Here is a 20,052-nt window from a genome sequence, read left to right as displayed (position 1 = left end):
TAAATCTTTGAGATTTAATAATTAACATTTTTCATATTGTTCACAAATGCTGTGTTGCACTTTGACTCTCTTAATAGGCTTGGTTGGTTTGGTTTAAACATTTTTTTAAAATCAGGATTTTGTGTTTGTAGCTGTGTTTTTTTGGAAGTGGTAATGAAATGCATGCAAAATAGTGGGATGGATGAAGGTCTGTGCAGTTGAAAATAATCCCAGTAGAGAGAGAAATTGAGTGAAATGCTTATAAAAGAAGAGAGGTCTAAGAACATGGTTACAGGTTCAAAATGAGTGGTATGCGATTGATATGGATGTAGAGAGATGAGTTAAGGCGGAAAGGGACAAGAAGGGAATTTAAATTGAGAGGGTGCAGATAAAGGAGAAGGGGGAAGAGAATATTTGGCATGCGACTGAGAACTACCAGTAACTGGGAGGAATTTAGATAGTATGATGGATTGGAAAAAGTGTTTGTAGGAATAGTCCCATTTGTCCATATGGCTAAAAGAAACTAGGATAGGCTGTAAGCTATACACAGCTGGTATTTACTGTGATCTCTTTGGAAGGAAAAGCATGAATTTTTCTTCCAAAGACCCAGCGTGTGCTTCCGGCTATATGCTCCTCTGTGCAATTGTAATCATAAACTGCTGGGGATTTTGGCCAATATCCAAAGACACTTTAAGTGCCACGTTCCGTGACTATACGTGATTGCATAATGCTCAATAATGCTGCATCATCTTAACACAAGGCAGTGACTGGTTAAGTGGTGCATTTTTCATGCAAGCTTCCATATTGTCCTGAGTAAAAAGCACCTTGATTAAGTTTTAATGAACTCATTACTACTTGCATATTTGCATTGAAGGTGGAGCAGCATGAAACAGTGAGTTATCTTGAACTTAAATGGTCCCTGTGAGTCAATTGTGGACATGACCCCAGTGCTGCCTGGGAGTGCGGGGCCACAAAATGCCATCTTCCTGCTTGAAAAATGGCATTCGGTTTTCAAAGAAAACTGGAAGTTGCTTTTTTGGCATTTTGAAGGTTCCAGCAGGGGGCCAAGGAGGCTGTGAACAGCCTCCCTAGCTCTTAAAAGGCCTTCTAAGACCTTGAAAATGGGCCTGAAAAAATGGTGGTGGGTGGGAGGGTTGCAGCACTGACCCATGTGGGAGCCACCCAGGGCATTTCCCCCCAACCCCCCTCCCAGGTATGCTAGTACTATGAATATAGTTCACTTTTTTGGGAAGATATTGTTCTGGACTATTTTATTACTGAGAATTTATATACTGCTTTTTAACAACATAGTTCACAATGCAGTTTACAACCAAATGGTTCCCTGCTGCAGCGTGCAGGCAGGGGAGGCAGAGCTTCACCTATAGACTCCAAACCTCAGTCTCCCCTATGATTAGGCACTCTCCACCCACTTTCTGAGGAGTGATGTGATCACAGGGGATAATGAATTCCCACTGGACTAGTGCTGAGACAGATGAGAGGTCACCCTCCTTGGTGATTGCACAACCACTCAAACTGGGTGGAATGTGTGTGCAAACACAGGGAATTGTATTGCACACATGCACCACCCAGTTTCTGAGTGGTTATGCAATTGCTGGGGAGGCTCAGCTCTTGTTTGCCTCAGCACTTGTCTCTCCCTGTATAGTGGCTTAGTTGCAGTAGCAAAAACTCAGCTTCTGCTGTGATTGTGCACAGGGAAGCTTGGTGACCCGGATGTTTGGCAGTGACATCATACTTCCAGGTCTACCACACATCAGTGTCATAATGGACACACACCAGTTCAAATTCAGCTTAGAAACTCCATTTGGAACCTTTGCAGCTTTTCTGTAATAAGTCCCATCATTCATGTGGAGCAACAGGGCTGTGTGGTGGTATCGGCTAGCAGCATGACAGGTACAGTGCTGCCGCCATCAGGAGGATCATTATACAGGGCAAGGAGTGATGTTCCTAACTTGCTTTGGTTTAAACAAATTCAAATGAGAGTTTAGTTTCCAGAAGCAAATGGGTGCCAGGACTGAACAGAGCCCTTATTCCTTGCAACTGATTCAAGCTCTAGCCCTACTGTCTTCTGATAGACTCCCATGTATATATGTATGTGCTAAACAACATTTAATCTCTGCTGGAAAGCCTAATTTCCTTATTTTGGCTCAGGGTTGTCAAACTTGTTTCATACAGTGGGCCAGATAGCATTCATTGATTTGATGAGGGCTGAAAGTGATGTCATGAAGCAGGTAATGACCAGAAATAAGCACTTTTTTCTCATTAAGACTCATTAGCTGCACATGACAGAAGAGAAAATAAGCAAATCTTGATCATATTTTCAAGATATGGCAGAACCCAATTCATCATGCAGGCCTCCCTCTCACCAGTGCTGCTTCTGTTGACACGTCACTTTGCAGTTCCGCAATTTATGGTGACACTAGGAGAGCCCAGCTATCACGTGGGCTGGATACAGCCCACGTACCTTGTTTGACACCTCTGTTCCAGCTTGTGTATGTAATTTTTCTAAGTGCTCGTCATCGCATCAACCTTATTCTGTATTCTCTGTCTTACTACTATTTATTTTTACTAGGAGAATTGGTGTTCTATTTTCACAAATTCCTCAATGATATTTTCAAGTACAAAGTTGAATAGAAATTGAGATTTGTATGGTATAGTCAAGTCGTTGAAATGTTTAACCAGTATGATTTGTTTCTCTGAAAGAAACCGGTAAGATAGTTTCTCTGAAATGGTTATGGAACAACTTGCCTGTTTGCTAAATCATAGGTGTAAAAGAATTGCTGCTGTTATGGAAGTTACTCCTGCTTCTAAACTCTATACTTTGTCTTAGAAAGAGTTCTGTCAAGAAAAGTGTCTAGAGTTCTTATCTGCGAAGCTGAATTGAACTTTCATATCCTCTGAGTTTTAGTGGGGGTTGACCTGTTAAATGTTTTGAAAGCATTAACTTTATTAGACCAACAAAAATATACTTCTGATAATTTCACAACAGTTAAACTCGTTTTTTGTAACAATGAAATTTAGGTTTTAAAATGCAGTGAATGATAACTTTGTTTCCCTTTCCAAACTTGGTCTAGAGACCTTCTGCCCACTTTAAGCTAACTAGTTCTCTTCTTCACTTGGAATAGCCCTAATCCTGCAGAAAGCACTACTGGACCCCACCACTAGGGTTACTTGCCTGTTCAAGCTGCAGAGTTCCTCAAATCTCCCACTGGCATCTTCTCCAGCCGCTGCAGTAGCTCTTGGGCATAGCAGCCACACACCAGCATTCTGTCTCCGGTAGTCTCTGTTCGTTCATTCAGTCTGTCAGTCCATCCACTTTCCTCCAAGCTCCTTTCTCCTGCTTTCTCTTCCTTCCACACCCACACACCAACTCTCCTTGTTCCAGGTGCTACTTATATCCCTGAGGCCCTTGTCGCCTCTTGTGGCTGCAGCTGTTAAGGCCTAGGCTTTAAAGCTATGTTCGCTCCAGAGCAAGGGTTCACTGTTGACACCACACCCTATCTCCTCAAGGGATCTTGAGCATTTCCATTACACTTAAACAATATTAGGTAAAGATTCTATAGATGTGAATGATGCACTGAATGGTCCTTCTCTTTGATTTCTATGCTGAAATATCAGGGTAAACCTATAATTACAAACATTAAAACATAACTAGAAATAAAGAACTTAGATAGTGAAGCATTGTTTAGGTTAGGATCTGGCAGTCTTCCCCCCCCCCCCCCCAAATAAGTAAGAGATTCATCTGATGTGTTGGAGGAAGATATGGAGTTTGTTACATTATGATTACAGAACTACAAAGGTTCCTTTCTTTTCCCTTCTGTATTGTCTGAAGGGCGTGGATTCCAATTACATGTTCCAGTTGTGTTTTGATTGGACGTTGCAGCTTTGGTCACTTTGCAGGGGTCTTTTGGAGTAGATCAACTTGACAAACAGTGGCTTCCCCTAGAATGTCTAAATAATATCGTGGTGGAGGGCTTAAATAGGTGTTGGAAGAGACATGGGCTGCTGTTGCTGCTGGAGTATGTATTTCCCCTTCTTCCCAATAACATCTGGTTTTACACAACACACGATGTGATATCACTGCACCATGAATCTTCCCTTTCTCCAGCCTCGATCATTGACTGTGGTGTTGGGGAAATGCCGAGTGTGCCAATATCATATCTGCTGAAGAATGCTACAGTGAAAGGTACACGGCCTAATTGTTCTTGTTATGTCTCTTGATTTGCTGCCCTCCTGCCAAAGCAGAGGAGTGCTCAAATTGAGGCTAACTAACTCTAAGAGGATGACTATTCTCTTTCAAGGCTGCTTTGTACTTTGCAAAGCTTAAGAGCAAACCAACTCTTTGAGATGGAGCGTTAATGAGCTATAACTCTTGCTTGTGAAATGAAGTGCTCTCTCCTGCCTTTTCTTTTCTGCTTTTCTTCCAAAAGCGCACGCTTTTAATTTGATGCAATCTCTGCCTAATATGTTCTCCCTGCATTTGTAAATGTCAGGAATCTGAGCCTAACATGTATTGGAAAAAAATTTGTGCTGCATTCATTTCGATAGATGAAACAAACCAGCAGAGAGGAGATGGGAAGGTATAGCAGAAGATTTGGGTGCCGTATCCACATTTCTCAGCAGCTGCCACAATCCTAGCTGACAACATGCAGATGGGGTGGGCACTGCCAACATGGAGTTGGAGACAGAAGTTTGAATTCAGAGAAGCGGAGTTTGTTTCTGCTCATGCAAGGGGCCTTTTCAGCTTCCTCCATGGCAATGGTATCTACCCCTACCAAGTGTGCATGTGGAGTCACTTTGTGGGTGCACATAGATTTCTTTTTGTGGGAGGGGGGGCTGCAATTAGGTGCAATCTGGAGACAAAATTAGGCATGTCTAACCTCCATTTAAATGAATGGGACCTGCATACTTTTCACTTATTTTAATAGCATTAGAGGCCGCTGACTTGCACATCAAGTAACTTTGCTCAGCTTTCCTTGGTAAAATGTAATGCAAGATTTTCAGCATCATAGAACTTCTTTTCATGCTGAAGTGAAATACAGAATAAGAATATGCAGTGAACTGAAGTAGTATGGAGCAGAAAAAAATTGAATTTGTTCTCATTCTGCTTTCTGTTTCTGTCAGGTGTTGAACTTTCTGTGACTTGAAAGCTTGTATGCCGGTTTGCATGCTCATTGCTCCAGTGAAACACATCTCCTTGTTTGTACTACTAAGAGAAGCCCTGTTTGAGGTCAAAGGCCAACCTAATCCAACTTTCTTTTTCCCACAGCGGCTCACCAACTATTTCTGGGAAGCCCCAGTGGTGTTCCCTGAAGGGACGGTCCAGGGGAACATGTGTTTCCAGGGGGCAGAGGGGTAGGGATGGCATTTGCTGCCCCATGCCTGCTGCCTCCCCTGGAGGTGTTCTGAGGGCTGGAGAGGCTGCATGTGGCCTTCCCAGTCCTCAGAAGTTCCTCTAAGGCCTCCAGAGGGCATTTAAACATAAATTCCGGTTTTCGGCTGAAAATCGCAGTTGATGTTTACAGACCCTCTGGAGGCCTTAGAAGGCCTTTTGAGGGTTTGGAAGGCTGCATGTGTCCTCTCCAGCCCTCAGAACACCTTTGCAGCGGAGGCAGTGGGTGCGGGGGGCGGTACCCTCAGGTGTGGGGCGGCACCGATGGAGGAGTGTCTCTGGGAGCTACAGTGGCTGGGGCCATCTCTGGGAAGCCCATCAGTAGTAGACAAAAGCAGATTTCTCTCTCACCACTGTTTCTCTGCAATTGGTTTTCTGGAGATAGTACATAGCTATAGATGTTTGATAATTGTTTTTTTTTTTTTATCCTACTCATAAGTAAGTCCATTGTGTTCCGTAAGACCTGGGCTGTAATTCTATCTTACTGGAAACAAACACCTCTATATCTAGCCATTGATACACTTGTCTTCCATGAATTTTTCCAATTCCTTTTTTAAAGTCAGCAAGGCTAGTGGTCATCACTAAATCTTGCTGCAAGGAATTCCATAGATGAATTATGAACTTTGTGAAGAAGTTCTTCCATTTGTCCATCTTAAATCTCTTGCCAGTCAGTTTCAATGAATGTTCCCTGGTCCTAGTATTGAGAGAGGGAGAAGAGTGACTATCTCAAGGGTGGCTCACCTTTCAACTTATAGGGCTCCTGGACCTTTAACAATTGTGTAGAGCAGTGTTTCTTAAACTGTGGGTCGGAACAATTTCAGGGGATCCCCATTCATTTCAATATTTTATTTTTAATATATGAGACTTGATGCTCTACCATGTGGTATGTGACTGCATTTGGGGAAATGTTACAGACCTGAACTTTTAACAAGCTACAATGTATATAATTTTTAACAATGGTAGTCAATGGGACTTACTCCTGGGTAAGTGTGGGTAGGACTTCAGCCTAGGGTTGTTAAAAATTTTCTTGCTTGATGATGTCACTTCTGGTCATGACATCACTTCTGGTAGGTCCTGAGAGATTCTCATTCTAAAACGTAGGTCCTTGTGCTAAATTTGTGAGAACTGCTGGTGTAGAGGTGGGAATTTCAGCAGGTGCAGATTGTCATTCACAGATGAGAAATTGTACCTGCTTAAACTGTCACCTCTACACAACTGTTAAAGGTTCAAGAGCCCTATAAGTTGAAAGGTTGGCCACTGCTGATCTGTTTTCTTCACATCATGCATAATGTTATAGCTCTTAATCATGTTCCCTCTTAATAGCCTTTTTCCTTGGAAAAAAGCCCCAAACTCTGTAGCCTTACCTCCTAAGGTAGGTATTCCAGCTCACCGATTATTTTGTTGCCCTCTTTTGCAGCTTTTCCACCATTACATTGTTTTTCTTATAGTATGACAACCAGAATGCTACACAGTGTTCCAAAGATGGCAGCAGCTTAGTTTTGCATTGACAGTATAATATTGGCATTCTTATTCTCTGTTCCTTTGCTAATGATCCTGAACATGGAATTTGCTTTCTTTGCTGCTGTTGCACACTCGATTGACATTTTCATTGAGGTACTGTTAATTGGCAGTGTTTAGAAGAAGAAAAAATCACATGTAATGTGTTTGTATGCTAAGGTTAGTGGTTCCCAAACCTTTTCTATCTGCAGCTCCCTTGATCTACTTGCCACTGGCTGTGGTTCCTCATTATGTTACTTTTTTGGGGTGGGGTAAGCCTGGCTTCGACAGTACTTCCATTTTTCTCCCTGGAAAATAATTGGGATGAAGGGAGCTAGGTGTGTGTGCTTGCTGCATTAGAATGTGATCCTGGGCAGCAAGAGTCAAACTCCAAGCACCAAATAGGCAATGGAATTTCCTTCCCAGATGTGTCTGGTGGACAGTCATCAAACTGCTGCAGGGAGGGAGGGAGGGGCATGCCGGGGTTTTGCTGCAAACGGAGGAGGGGAGATGCGTGTGCAAAAATTGTGTGCAAGTGCTAACCTACTCAGTGTCTGCTGGCAATTGAACCCTCTCTTTCTCCACCAGTCAGTTGTGTTCATGTTACAGGGCAGACTGGAAAAGCATCTCCAGTGCTTGGCGTGTCTGAGCTGGTTGCCGTTTCACTCAGTTTGGAGTGAGACTTTTGAAGCTCTAGGCAATCTGCTTTGGTATTGTTCACCCTGAATAATTTTGGTGTCATCTGCAAACCCGGTCACCATGCTGTACCAACTGTAGATCATTTACGAACAAGTAAAGAAAACACAATTCCCAAGTCAGATCCTTGGGAGACTCCACTGTCTTCGCTCCACTGTGAAGAGTGCCCATTTATTCCTGTTTTCTGCCTCCCGTCTGTTGCAGATGCGTGACTACTGTTTGCGTCACATGGTATGAGAGCTTATTGTGTCATCCCCGTTGTCACTCCCCATGATACGGGGAGGAGGTCCATACCAGACCATACAAAATAAATTACAATATCATTCATATGCACAGCCTAAATGTAGTGGCAGCACTAGAATTGCTGTAACCCCATCAACTTTAATTTAATGTAACAGAACAGGTCACCCAACAAATCGATAACCACCAAAAACCAGCAGCCAACTTGATGACACTCACACAACTAATTAAGAATTCTAGTATTCTCCAGTGGCTGCATTGGCTGCCCATTCGTTTCCGGGTCCAATTCAATGTGCTGGTTTTGACCTTTAAAGCCCTATACTGCTCTGGGCCAGGGAATCTTAGAGATCACCTATTCCCATACAATCCGGCTCGTCCTCTTAGGTCATCTGAGAAGGCCTTTTTACAAGTGCCGCCGTCTAGGGAGGTACGTGGGGTGGCGGCAAGAAATAGTGCCTTCTTAGTAGTGGCACCAATGCTATGGAACTCCCTTCCCCTTGACTTAAGAATGGCTCCCTCTCTTGAGACCTTTCGGTGAGGCCTGAAGACCCTTCTGTTTAAACAAGCCTTCTGAGTTCTCGGCCTTTTTAACATCTTTTTAACATCTTTTAATATTTTTTACAGGCCTGATTCTTTTATGATTTGCTGCTGCTCTATGTTCTTTTTACCTATTTTTTTATCTGACTGCTGTTTTTATAATGTGTTAATATGTTTTTATTTGTTTTAAATTATGTATTTTAATCTGTTGTAAGCTGCCTTGAGTCCCTTTGGGGAGAAAGGCGGGGTAAAAATAAAGTTATTATTATTAGTATTAGTATTAGTATTAGCTCTGATAAATGGAAATGAGAGCTAACTCATATTAACACCTTACTGGTTCCCTGCTGTGTCATAATAACACATCATTGAATCTCAGAACAATCAGTCTCATTGGTCAGTTTGAATTAAATAAGTCCATTTTGTTACATAAGGCAGTTGTGTTTTCCTTTTCTGGTTATTTGACTATAAAATTTCATAGAATACAGATATTTCAATGTTGGCTGTTTCATTGCATTCTACATTAAATTACACATTGAATGATAAATAGTATGATGGTATTATTTAAAATACCAAGATATTCACAATTTTGGCCAGTAGTGGTATCGCTTTCCCCTGAGTATGTCACCTGGTATGGTCCACACCCATTAGTGACACCACTGACCTGATGCCAGTCCATTAAGTATCTGTCCAATTATTCCATGATTGCTAAGTTTACTCAGGAGTCTTTGGTGTGGTGCTTCGTCAGGGAGCTTTTTTTCAAGTCCAGTTATGCAATGGCATCTGGATTCCCTCTGTCCACGCACATGTTGAACTCAAAGAACTCTAGAAGGTTAGTGAGGTGGAACGTACCTGTGCAGAAACCATGCTGATTCTCCAGTAAGGCTCATTCTAGATGCGTCATAATTTTTATCACTAATTATGCTTTCCACCAGTTTTCCAAGAACAGATGTTAATCTTACTGGCCTGGAATTTCCTGGATTTCCCATGGATCCTTTTTCAGCCAATGTGTTACTTTGGCTACTTTCCAAACAGCTGGCACAGAAGCTGATTTAAAGGACAGGTTACATATTTTTGTGACCAGACCCAGCAATTTCATATTTGAGCTTCTTAAGAACTATTGGGAGGAGGCCATCTGAAGCTAGTGATTTGTTAAATTTTAATTTGTCGAGACACTCTAGAATCTCATTACTTCTGTCTGACTTGGCTTCAGTTGTGTCCAAGGGATTCATAAGAAGCACTGTAGCTCAGTGATAGAGCACATTCTCTGCATGTTAACCCCTGGCAGCATCTCCATGTATCAGCTTGGAAAGGCCCTGCCTGAAACCTTGGAGAGTTGCTACCAGCCAGTTGTTCTCAAATGTTTTGTTTGGTAGAGCCCTTTATGTGTCCAAAAATTGTGTATCCCCCCCCAACCTTTTGTTTATGTGGCTCTACCTATTGTTGTCTTCCTCATTAGAATTTAACTTCCAGCTTAGTTATTAAATCTAAGGCTTGGGCATTAAAATGTTTTGGGTCAGGGCTTACAGAACAAATGTTTTTGGAAGAGCAGGCTTACTGAACAAACAGCAGAGCTTACATGTAAGCTACTTGCTATGCTCCCTAGGAGGAGAGGCAGTGGAAATGCTGTGTGTGTACGTGTGCAGTTTAACTCCTGGCTTAGACATTAAAACTGAGGTTAAGGCTGCAATCATATCCACATTTACCTGGAAGTAAGTCCGATTGACTATAAAAGAGGTATGTCTGAGTATGCATGGTATTGGACTGTTAGGCATTTAAATGTATTGGGTCAGGACTTATAGAACAAACAGCAGGGCTTCCAAGTAAGTGTGACTCAACTGTTCATGAAAGTAGCTCATACCTCAAAGTATCCCTCCCACCCAAACAGGGCACTGAAGGAAGCCAGGATTCAGTGGGGTGGGATCTGCGGGTGCTTGTGAGTGAAACTGGTGTTTTATTGGACCTTGCTCTGACAGGGAAGACCTTTCCTTGCTGGAAAGGTTGTTTTCTTCTTGTGTCACTCATATAATTGGCAACAGCTCCTGCCTGTCTTCTCTTGGAACACTCCTTCCCCTGCTGCATGGAGCTTGAGAAGAGAAGGTGGGAGCTAGGAAGTGGCTTTGTGAGGTGGCATTTTCACCCTATCCCTCTGCAGAGCTGGAACAAATGTAAGAGCTGCTAGCATGGCTTATGGCGCTGTTTTTGCAGAGCCGCTAAAGTGATCTTCCAGAGCATAATTTGAAATGCTGGTGTTGGATGAGACAATCCTGAGTTGGATGGATGACCAATCTGACTTGGCATATGACAGTTTCTCTCTCTGATTATGTCAATATACAGTCAGTTCTCATTATCTGCTAGGGTTAAGTTCCTGGAAAACCTAGTGGATACTGAATCATTGAGTCTATGGGGAAAATGGGGTTTGGTTCCAGTGGACCCTTCTGACCATACACTCCATAAACTTTATGAACTGAATTGTAACTTGAAGTCTATGGGGTTAGGTTACAGTGAGGGCTCATCAACAACTAACGCTTCCTCTGTGATGCCTATCCCTTATTGAAGGTTGCTGGCCCAACAACAAGGCCTCAGAATTCGTGAATGGTCTAGCTTCACCTGCCCTCTACCTGTCTCTTGGCTCCTTCCCTGGGCTTGCCCCAGCCTCAGGTTCAGCTGAGATGGTGTCCAAGATGGTGAGGCAAGTCTGGAAGCAGACACAAATGTGTCTGATTCTCCAGGGACCAATACCAATGCCCGTTTGATGCTGAAAATTGACCCAATCCTGACAACTTTTTTTTTTTAAATGAGTATAATTGGCTGGACTTAATTACTGCAACTCCAGCAACTTGTCAGCTGTATACTGTATAGGCATCTCTTCCTCAGCCCCCTGCATGGCACAGGTGCTACTTTTTGCTCCTGAGGAGGCCACTGTCTCTTCTCCTCTTCCTCCTCCTGCAATCTTTCTCACCTTGCCTGCCTGCTTATAGCTGTGCTGAGTCCCCCCACCCCATGTTCACCTGCACAGTATTCACAGATAATGAGAGGTAGGTGGCAATTCTGCTCCTCATAGATAAGTGAATTTGAAGATAGTGAATTTGTGTATAAAGAGAACTGACTATACAAGGTGGCATTTTTATGACTACTTTTTCTAACTATGGTGCTAATCCACTAATGACTGCCTGTGAATTGCCAGTTTTTCTTTTTCTCCTATAGGAAAGACAAATGTAATTAAGCTAAGAATGTGCTTGGTTTCCTTCCATCAGAGTTGACTGGCCCTAATGCAAAGAATTTGAAGAACAAGAGTTGGATGAGCTACCAAATGTCATAATTCTTAGCAGTACTGGGAGGACTGCTGTCCTGTGCCCTCATAGGACCGCATGTCCTATCTGTCTTATCTGGGATGGTGGAGGTGGGTGGGTGAAGAAAACATTGCTTGTGTATCGGTATGTTAAAATCTCCTTTGTGTTTTCCAGTTAGCAGTAATTACAAACTTATGATGCTGTACCTCCACAAAAATAAATTGATCTTCGCTGCCTACAAAGAGTCATGTTGTTATTTAATAATAATAATGATGATTTCAAGGGAATGCGTCTCTCTCTCTCTCTCTCTCTCTCTCTCTCTCTCTCTCTCTGTGTGTGTGTGTGTGTGTGTGTGTGTGTGTGTGTGTGTGTGTGTGTGAGAGAGACAGAGAGAGATTATGTTTCTAAACAGTTGTGAAACAGCCAAATGAAGACCTTATGCCAATGGTTCCCAAATTGCTACGATGGTTCCCAGGGTGCTACGATGCACCCACAGGAGAGCTGCCCAGCTTCTTCTTCCTGGATGGCCAGGAAGAAGTGGTTGCACAGTGCTCCTGTGATGCAAAGGGCCCCGTGGTGAGTTTGTGAACCGCTTCCTTATGCCATCCAGTTGGACTTCTTATGCATAGATGGTAGTGCCAAAAAACATGCACTCTCCATTTAGACACCAGCTATTCCCATGGAGATCAAGAGTGCCTTCTGATGCTTTAACAAAGGGGTGTCAAACATAAGGCCCATGGGCCAAATGCACCCCCCAGAAGCAATTTATCTGGCCCCTGTTATAATTGGGCTCTCTCATATCTTGAAAATATGAACAAGATTTGCCCATCTTCTGTCATTTGCAGCTAATGAGTTTCTATCTGAGAACAAAGTGCTTATTTCTGGCCATCATCTACTTAATGATGTCTCTTCTGGCCCTCAGCAGGTAGCATAAATGCTATCTTCAGCTCTCTGTACGAAATGAGTTTGACATCCCTGGTTTAACGCATATTACGAACAAAGGAATCTAGCCTTTGTCTCCTGTTGGACTTTAGAATTCATGGGCGGGGGGATGACAAATTATGGCTTTCCATTTGAATTATTCCTCCCATGCTTTGGAATGCTACCTACCATTCTGTTCCCATCAGTCTTAAGCAAGTGGGGAATCTCTGAACCTTTCAGAGTTGAGGGAAAAGCCTGTAAGTGCTGGAAATTACGGTTGAAGGAAGTCAGACCTTTGCTGTGTGGACCCCAGATCCTTTTCTCTCTGGACGGTAGCCCAGTTCTTGCTGGCACAGTCATAATAGCCAGTGAGGCAGAAAGCTGTTCCTAGAAATTGGATTATGTTCAAAGTACTTCACACTGCTGATCCATTACTCTGAAGTTAGGAAGTCGCTGCTTACCCAAGGCTTCCAGGACAGCTGGTTAAAACAGGAGAGAAAAATAGCCCAGTAAATCGAACTCCTGTGCAATGAAAACAAAAGAAGGTTCACTTGCAATGAATTAGTGTTGTGCAATCTTCCTTGTGGGAAAAGTACTTTCATGTCTGTGGTGGGTAAACAGAAAGGCACCTAAGGTTGTTCTTATTTGTGAGTCAAAATCTATCTCTTTGTGGCAGTCGATTTCTATCCTGCAGCTGTGTTGCTTCCTTACAGCTATGGCATTCTCATCAGTGGTAAGCTAGTTGATTTCAAAATTCTGTGCTCTGAGCAAATGCTTATGAAGATCCACCAGTTATTATCAGGCTGTTTCTTAAGGTGAAGTTCTTTCCCTGCTAGTCACACTGGCTCCAACCCAAAATGGGTTGCACAAGCCTTGTCTCCCGTTCATGTAAGGGGGCATGTGAGATTTTAGACTATTTTCCTTTCCCTCCTGCAGCTCCCTGTGCCATATACTGTCTTGTGCCCATGGGTTTTTCAGCTCCTCTCAGGACCAGATTTTCGGAGGGTTTAAGGAACTGGAGAGAGAAGGAACAATAGTTGAGAATTGCCCCCTATACAAGTGAGAAATAGTGCAAGTAACATTTCTTTACTCAGCATGTAGTTGGTCTGTGGAACTCCTTGCCACAGGATGTGGTGATGGCATTGGGCCTAAGACATCATAAGAACATAAGAACAGCCCCACTGGATCAGGCCATAGGCCCATCTAGTCCAGCTTCCTGTATCTCACAGCGGCCCACCAAATGCCCCAGGGAGCACACCAGATAACAAGAGACCTCATCCTGGTGCCCTCCCCTACATCTGGCATTCTGACTTAACCCATTCCTAAAATCAGGAGGTTGCGCATACACATCATGGCTTGTACCCCATAATGGATTTTTCCTCCAGAAACTTGTCCAATCCCCTTTTAAAGGCGTCTAGGGTAGACGCCAGCACCACATCCTGTGGCAAGGAGTTCCACAGACCGACCACACGCTGAGTAAAGAAATATTTTCTTTTGTCTGTCCTAACCCGCCCAACACTCAATTTTAGTGGATGTCCCCTGGTTCTGGTATTATGTGGGAGTGTAAAGAGCATCTCCCTATCCACTCTGTCCATTCCCTGCATAATTTTGTATGTCTCAATCATGTCCCCCCTCAAGCGTCTCTTTTCTAGGCTGAAGAGGCCCAGATGCAGTAGCCTTTCCTCATAAGGAAGGTGCCCCAGCCCCGTAATCATCTTAGTCACTCTCTTTTGCACCTTTTCCATTTCCACTATGTCTTTTTTGAGATGCGGCGACCAGAACTGGACACAATACTCCAGGTGTGGCCTTACCATAGATTTGTACAACGGCATTATAATACTAGCCGTTTTGTTCTCAATACCCTTCCTAATGATCCCAAGCATAGAATTGGCCTTCTTCACTGCCACCGCACATTGGGTCAACACTTTCATCGACCTGTCCACCACCACCCCAAGATCTCTCTCCTGATCTGTCACAGACAGCTCAGAACCCATCAGCCTATATCTAAAGTTTTGATTTTTTGCCCCAATGTGCATGACTTTACACTTACTGACATTGAAGCGCATCTGCCATTTTGCTGCCCATTCTGCCAGTCTGGAGAGATCCTTCTGGAGCTCCTCACAATCACTTCTGGTCTTTACCACTCGGAAAAGTTTGGTGTCGTCTGCAAACTTAGCCACTTCACTGCTCAACCCTGTCTCCAGGTCATTTATGAAGAGGTTGAAAAGCACTGGTCCCAGGACAGATCCTTGGGGCACACCGCTTTTCACCTCTCTCCATTGTGAAAATTTGTCCATTGACACCCACTCTCTGCTTCCTGGCCTCCAACCAGTTCTCAATCCATGAGAGGACCTGTCCTCTAATTCCCTGACTGTGGAGTTTTTTCAGTAGCCTTTGGTGAGGGACCGTGTCAAACGCCTTCTGAAAGTCCAGATATACTATAATGTCCACGGGTTCTCCCACATCCACATGCCTGTTGACCTTTTCAAAGAATTCTATAAGGTTCGTGAGGCAAGACTTACCCTTACAGAAGCCATGCTGACTCTCCCTCAGCAAGGCCTGTTCGTCTATCTTTAAAAAGGGGATTGGACAGATTTCTGGAGGAAAAATCCATCATGGGTTACAAGCCATGATGTGTATGTGCAACCTCATGATTTTAGAAATGGGCTACGTCAGAATGCCAGATGCAAGGGAGAGCACCAGGATGCAGGTCTCTTGCTGTCTTGTGTGCTACCTGAGGCATTTGGGCCACTGTGAGATACAGGAAGCTGGACTAGATGGGCCTATGACCTGATCCAGGGGCTGTTCTTACGTTCTTAAAATAGGATTTGGACCCATACCATTGATATAGTGATGTGACTTTGCTTCCTATAATGTCTTCTCGTCATCTGCTGTGGAAGGAATGCAAGTCTTTCCTTCAGGTCATGCTTTGGATCCAATGGAGTCCTTGGAAATTGTACTTTTCCACAAATCAGGTCACTAGTGCTGAGCAAATGTGCGACTGACTGGATTTTTTTTTAAGTATTTGGTCAGTTAGCCTGTCCAGCTCCATGTTGTCTAAAGCACACACTACCCCACCCCTTTTGCAAACTGTGTACAGTTCTTGTGGAAGACTCTTGCCTCTCACAGATAACCCAATGTGTATTCTCTGTCATGTGAACCGTATAAGATCCTCTTGCCTTGCACGAAGTTTGAAAAAGCTCCCCCCCCCCTCCACTTTTGCCAATCCTGGCAAGTGAACAGTTGCTAAGTTCCTTCCTAAGTAAGAACAGTTGTTGTTCCTCCTTACCCCTCCAATTGGCTTGCCATCTTGTGGAGCTCTGCATCAGGACTCTTTCTCCTGAAAGGCAGCTGAACATTTACAGCTTGCTTGGTGGGAAGGAAGTGGGTGGCTGAAACTCTCTCCTGAAGGAACTCATGCTTTTCAGATGCTCAGTGATGAGAGTCATTGATAAGGTCATTAAGGTAGCCTTGGCTACCAGGCACTCAAGCAGGATCCTTAACACATCAAGTTGATTTGCCCAGAAGCCATGGTGAATCCTCCTCCAGCATTCTTGTTTTTTGTTTGGAAACTCCATTATTCCCAGGCTGTATGGTGAATGAATGGTGAATTCAAGGTTTGTCTTCCTTTTCCGGGCAGCTATTCTGCTAAGCAACTGAGGGCCCAATCCTATCCAATTTTCCAGGGCTGGTGCTGCTGTACCAATGGGATGTGTGCTGCATCCTGTGGTGGTGGTGGGCAGTCTCAGATGCCTCCTCAAGGTATGGGCACACTTGTTCACATTGTTGCTGCACCAGAGCTGGAAAGTTGAATAGGATTGGGCCCTCGGTTACCTTGCCCACTGGGTAGCAAACCTGTCTGTCTAGGTTCAAGGGCTGGGATGGAGAGACCCAGCTGCGTTCTTCTCCTCCAATCAGGAAACTTGGTGATATAATCAATGCAAAGCTATATATTTCCCAGCCCACAGGAAGTCTTTATTCTCTACCTTTTACCTGAGAGGCATGTCCACTTGCTCACCTGCAAGAACAAGGACTGGGGCATCCTCAAGCCATGTACATAGCTTAACATAAGGACTATCCTAGATCACATTAGCAGATTACTGTATTTTCCTAGTTGCTAAGTGTCTCTGGCCAGCATTCAAAGTTCCCTAGTTTCAGGCAGTGAGTCTAAGGTTGGTGTCCTACGGTCTGATAGCTTTGAGTAGCATCCCAGGTTCATCTGCTGTGTGTTACTGGTTACTGCATCTATTTTGATTATGCCCTTTCTTGGTGCTCTCCAGCCAAGCTTAGGCATTAGCCTGCTTGTACTTTTACCACCCACCTTTCTCCCATATTGTTTGACTCTTTTTGTTGGACCTTTTAACAAACTAGTTACATTTTTGTCTGCCTAGTCCATGTTCGCAGGTAATTCAGTGGATTGTCTCGTTTCCTCACCTTGCAGATGCTGCTGTGGGTTTGGTTTTTTTTAAACCCTGGGGTTCATTGTCTCTTGGGAGGGGAGTTTCTCTCAGGTGGCTCCTCTCCACTGGTCTCTTTGGCCTGGGATGGTGGCAGCAGGTACAAGTGGACAAGGTTTTTCTGCATTGTTAGTCTAGTAAAGGGAGAGCGGGGGACAGGAGGGGGTGTGGGTGTGCTAAACGTTAGGAGCTGCTCCCTTTAGTCAGCCTGCTGCCTTCTGGGACTTGCCCTCCGTCTTTTCCTTGACAGCCATGCATTTGCTTTTTTTTTACCAAGAAAGAGAGCGCAAAGATAAGATCTGTGTATTCTGTGTTTGTTTGTAAAAAACAGATGAATAATTACATTGCAGCACTGCTATTGCCACTTCAACAAGGCTCACTACCTCCATGCCTGTGACTTGGTGACACCATCATATTGTACGTAATATATGGCTGTTTTGGGTAAATGCTGCTTTACAACTAAATATATTGTTGTCGTCCAGCTGTCTCTCCTCTCTTTTTGCTGCTTGGAAGAGACCTTGATTTGGCAGCTTCCAGCACAGGGGAAGATAATATCCAAATAGGACAACAGCAGAAGCTTATGAACCGTCATCTCTTTTCCCAGTGCAAAATCCTTCTTGCGAGTCTTCTCCATCGTTATTGCCAAGGCATTAGGCACTTTATGCAGTATTTACAGCCAAGGTTATGTAAATGGCTGAATATCTGCAAATATAATTTGTTGATTGAATTGGGAATATTTTTGGTTTAGTAGAATCCGCATTTTTTGAATAATAACGGAACTGAAAGAAATTCTCAAAGCTGCTCCAGAATCGCTTCCCGTTTTGTTTTTACCTTGTGTAATTGGTCAAGTTCAACATTTCAAACTCACTGTTACTTGCAATTTTATCCTGTCTCCCTTCCAAGGGTCTTAGGACAACATACATGGTTTGCCGCCCTGCCCATTCTACCTTCACAATGATCTCCTGTGGTAGGCAAGATTGCAAGAGAGTGAAAGGACCAGGGTTACACGATGAGCTTCATGAGTAAGGGAGGATTTTTAACAGTTTGACACTTGAATCGTTATACTACACTAACTCTCAATGAGTTGAATTCCCCAGTACTGTTCACACAATACACGTCTCCAGGACAGCCTTGGTCACCTTAGGGGATGACCTGTACTGGGGACTGGACAGGGATAGTGCATTCTTGTTGGTCCTGGTATGCCTCTCAACAGCTTTCAGCATCATCAACCATGATGTTCTTTGAGGTTGGTAACCTAAGTTGGAACTTGAAGATATTGTTTTGCAGTGGTTCTACTTCTTTCCCCAGAAGGTGCTGCTGGGGAACTCCTGTTTGATACTCTGGTCTGTGACATGCAGAGAGCTGCAGGGCTCTTATCTTGTTCCCCTTGCTGTTTAACCTTCACATGAAACTGCTGGGCGAGGTCATCTGGGAATTTGAAGTTGCTCAGTCATCAGTATGCTCATGACACTCAGCTCTGTCTCTTTTCTGTCAAATTCTAAGGGAATCATTGAGGTCCTGGGGCACTGTTTGGAGATGGTTGGGATTTGGATGTGGGTTAATAAGCTGAATCTAAATCTGAGCAGAACAGAGGTCCTGCTGGTTTGGAAATTCATAATTCAGACTATCTACCTGTCCTGAAAGGTGGTGACACTCCCTCTGCAGGAACAGGTGTGCAACCTGAGAGTTCTCTGTGATCCACAGCTCCTTCAGGATCTCCAGGTGGTACTTGTAGTCAGGGCTGCTATTGGCCAGCTTTGGTTGGTGTGCCAGTTGCAGCTGACCAGTTTCTGTTGGCCTTGGCCTTGGCAGACTGTGCCTCAGTGACATATTGGTTAGACTACTGTAATGTGCTGTACATGAGGCTGCCCTCGAAGATGGTTTGGAAACTGCAGTTAGCACAGAATGCAGTGGCTTGTATTGTTGCTGAAGTGCAGTGGTTTGACTCTGTTGGGCCGCTGCTCTCGCGACAACACTGGCTGCAGGATTATTTCTGGGTCGAATTCAAGATGCTGGTGTTATTGGTCTGGGACCAGGGTGCTCTCAGGACCATATGCTTCCAAATATTGTGATCTGCCCTTTAAGATCATCTGAGGGGACTCTGATGCATGAAGCTAGAGGAGTGGCAGCGATAAGCAGGATCTTCTCTGTGGTGGTACTGCAGCTTTGAAACTTATGGATAAAGAACATCCTCCTCATTAGAGTTATTCTGGTGGGGGCTGAAGACATTTTTATTTTAGTTGGCATTCTGACAGACTGTGGTTGCTACTGGTGGAGTGCACCTTAGGTCACGGTACAGATCTTTGCTTGTTTGTTTGATCAATGGACTACTCACTTGACCATGTGAGGGCAGATACACACTGGCATTTATGCTTATTGCTAGCGCTAAGGCGTAGTAGTGCAAATTGGAAAGATGCTTATAGCTCTTTGAAGAGAAGTTCGACACAGTGTCTGCGGGTTGGGGGAGAGGATAAACAAGCGGTTACTGAGGGAATCTATCTTTAGGAGAGCACAAGTTCTCTATAACATTATAGGCAATTTAAGAATAATGGTTGTTAAAAATTGACTCTTGTGTAGTCCTGAGCCAGCTATTTGGAAAGATTATTGTGATATTATTACTTTGCCATGGAATAGGCGTATTGTATTTTGTGTCCTTGTTGCTGCTTTTGGCTGTGGGCTTTCTGGTTAACGTCCTGTTCAGAGGAAAACACCATAGGGACTCTTAGGACTTGAGCGTTTTAGCCTTTTGCTGTTCTTGCACTGTTTTTTGCAAACGTGTAAATAGAAAAAAAACTGTGAACAGCTCAGATTGATGTTCGTGTCTCCTGAGAAGTACCCAAATTGGAATTCATAGAGACAGAACCCACTGTGGTGCCCACTATGGCATGAATTGTGCCATTTTGCTCTTCTTCACTTTAGATGTCTGTGCTCAGTTTTCCAATTTTGGGAACTGGGATGGGGCAGGGGGACCCTGTATGTATGTGTAAGAGAGTGTGCTGAACTACTTCCAGCTGTTCCAGGAGCA

At 43.9% G+C, this 20,052-nt stretch overlaps 1 protein-coding gene across 1 annotated transcript in view; it reads left to right on the top strand.

The window, feature by feature from the left end:
- Window positions 1-20,052, top strand: part of LOC136638827 (zinc transporter ZIP11-like) — a 178,240-nt gene that overhangs the window by 25,056 nt on the left and 133,132 nt on the right. The gene's annotated exons all lie outside the window — the stretch shown is intronic.

This window comes from Tiliqua scincoides, chromosome 2, assembly GCF_035046505.1.
Source record: "Tiliqua scincoides isolate rTilSci1 chromosome 2, rTilSci1.hap2, whole genome shotgun sequence".
Taxonomy (NCBI): Eukaryota; Metazoa; Chordata; class Lepidosauria; order Squamata; family Scincidae; genus Tiliqua; species Tiliqua scincoides.
Note: the sequence above shows the minus strand (reverse complement) of the source record. Positions and strands in the feature narration are given on the sequence as shown.